Source organism: Myotis davidii, unplaced genomic scaffold (genome assembly GCF_000327345.1).
Source record: "Myotis davidii unplaced genomic scaffold, ASM32734v1 scaffold137, whole genome shotgun sequence".
In the NCBI taxonomy this organism is placed as follows: domain Eukaryota; kingdom Metazoa; phylum Chordata; class Mammalia; order Chiroptera; family Vespertilionidae; genus Myotis; species Myotis davidii.
In genome coordinates, this window is record NW_006288719.1 from 660,257 (window position 1) to 663,093 (window position 2,837).

Consider the following 2,837-nt stretch of genomic DNA (forward strand, 5'->3'; position numbering starts at 1 on the left):
ACCCACTTTTTTTCCTGATCTCTCTAACAACTGGCCATGATATTGAATTGAAAAATGTTTTTTCTTTTTAAAATGATGAAAACAATGGATTGAAGTTTTATATTTTTGACCTTGTTTGCAAAGTAGGTGAACTGAATGATTCCTCCTGAGAAAGTTGTGGCCTCTTGGCTCAAACCCTCTAGTGGAAATGTTGCCATTGAAACCTAGACGTATTCCAGATCCCTCTGCCTAAAGTCACTGAGATGACGGGCATCTTCACTTACAGGGTCTCTTGATAAACAGGAAAGGCTAAGGGGTACTGAATCTTCCCACCTTGTGAGGCACCTGAGTGAGATCTCACAGCAGCTGTCTCGGTTGTGCAGAGCTCTGCCCTGACCATCCACCAGGAGACAGTCTCTGTGAACTGGTGTGGGTTGTGTTTCTGATGCCTCCCTGTCAGCCACCTGTTTGATCACTGCAGATAAACAACCAAACCATGGAGAGGGTTCCTTCTTTTTCGTCTTTATGTCTACTCACTTGAAGTCAGTTGAAAGCTGCCCTTGATCAGGCGCCTGCTGGCAGAGGACTACAGGACTTCTCTGATTTATTATTCATAGAGCATCACAGTGTTACACAGCAGTTTGCAAAACATGAAACACCAGAGAGAAATCCACACTGTGAGGAGGTGACGATGTAAATGAAGTGTAAACAATACCATGGATAATAGTAAAACTCTTGAGAGGTAGAAATATGGCTCCTTCGATTTGGGGGAATCTGGGCAGAAGTAGATTGCAAGGGGAATGTGCCCAGGGGAACTCATTGGCAGAAAGCAATAAACATGTATTCCAGACACAATGTATAGCTACAAGTTCAACTGGCCTATAAATCAATGTAAATGAGAACCAAGTATTTCTCATTAAATTATCAAAGGTTTAAAAACTGATACTATATAATTCTGCTGAAGGTGCTGAAATAATGTCATCATTATTCATTTCTGGGGGTATTATAAATTGATAGAACACTTTTCAGAAAGCAATTTAGAATTATGTATCTGCTAGAATTCTTATGTAAGACTTTAATCCTTTTGCAGTATTTATAACTTTAACATATTGCAGAAGACAGTTCATTTCAGTATAATTCAGCCTTTATGTGCAACACAGCAGCGGACTTCCTGTACTCCTATTATCAAGTGCATTTCTTCTCTCTATTATGTCATACTTTCAGACATTTATCCTAGTCCCCATGAGTTTTTACCCACCCCAAGTTTTTGTAGCAGCCAATATCTTCCAGTAATATCAAGAGGCATAGAAATAAAACCAAAATATGGAAAAATAATCTATATAGATGAATATATTCATAACTATTTATAATATAAATAGAAATGACTGAATTGGCATCAAGTGGGAGATTCTGTAATCATGACACATTTACTTGACATGGTATTTTATAGCCCTTAACTAATGCTTTGAAGGTTATATAATAATGTGAAAAATTACTTAGAGTATAATATTAACATGTAAAAGCAAAATACAAAATTAAATATCTAGTGTTACTATAATCAGATAAAAAATACGTCAGAGGAAAAAGACAGAGGCACACTAACCTGCTAACAGTGGTCACAGGAGAGAGGCGGGGTTACAGATTATTGATTTTTATTGTTACATTGTCTAGTATCTTTAATATGCTAACAAATGTGTTATTGTTACTATACTTTTGAAATTAAAGAAATATGCGACAAAAGCTCTGTGCTATCTTTTATGTAAATCTCTAGACTTCCTAATCTAAAAGAAAGTTAAGAGCTCTCAGCCCGATGGGCCTGGAGATGCTTCTGGAAGTAACCTCACCATGGCTGGCCAAGGGGGGCCCCAAGTTCAGTTCAAACTTGTATTGCATGGTGATGACAGGACTGGGAAGGTACATTTGTGAAACATGAGCTGACTGGTGAATTTGAGAAGTATGTAGCCGCCCTGGGTGTTGAGGTCCCTCCCTTTGTGTTCCACACCAACAGAGAGACAGTGTGGGATATAGCGGGCCAGGAGACTGAGAGCTGGCTATCACATCCAAGCCCAGTGTGCCATTACGATGTTTAATGCCACTTCCAGAGTTACTTACAAGAATGAGCTACCTGGCACAGAGATCTGGCATGAGTGTGGGAAAACATCCCCATCATTTTGTGTGGCCACAGAGTGGATATTAAGGACAGGAAAGTTAAGACAAAACCAATGGTCTTCCACCGAAAGAAGGATCTTTGGTACTATGGCATTTCTGCCAAGAGCAACTACCGCTTTGAAAGCCCTTCTCCGGCTTGCTAGAACGCTAATTGGAAACCCTACCTGGGAGTTTGTCGCCATGCCTGCTCTTGCCCTGCCAGAGGTTGTCCTGGACCCAGCTCTGGCAGCACAGTATGAGCGCGACCCAGAGGTTGCTCAGACCACAGCTCTCCTGGGTGAGGGTCGCGGCCTGGGAGGAAGGGAAGCTGCAGCCCGGTGTCAGAAGTCTAGTTCAGAGGCAACCGTCTTGTGCTGTCAGAGTCACAGGTGCAGTGTGTTTGCCACTTAATCATGTGGCTGCGAGGAGCCTGGTCTCGATCTTTGGGATGCTGAAGGAGATGAAGGCTTCCCGGTGAGCGTGGGAGTTAATACCTTCATTTTTTTGACCTACGTATTTAGCTGTGTTGGAACACAGTTGTTTCCTTATTGCGTTTCAACAATAAGACTGCTGCAGTCACATCATGACATTCAGTGGCGAGACCTTGATTGTTACAGTGGTTCCCACTCCTTTTCATTTAGAATCAGGATAAAGTTGTATTTCAAATATCAAAACTAAAATAAAGAAAACAAATTAATATTATTAAATCT

The 2,837-nt window shown here is 41.0% G+C and overlaps 1 pseudogene; it reads left to right on the forward strand.

Annotated features, from left to right (window-relative positions):
• Positions 1-1,824: 1,824 nt before the first annotated feature.
• Positions 1,825-2,538, forward strand: LOC102759096 (annotated as a pseudogene).
• The last annotated feature ends 299 nt before the right edge of the window (positions 2,539-2,837 follow it).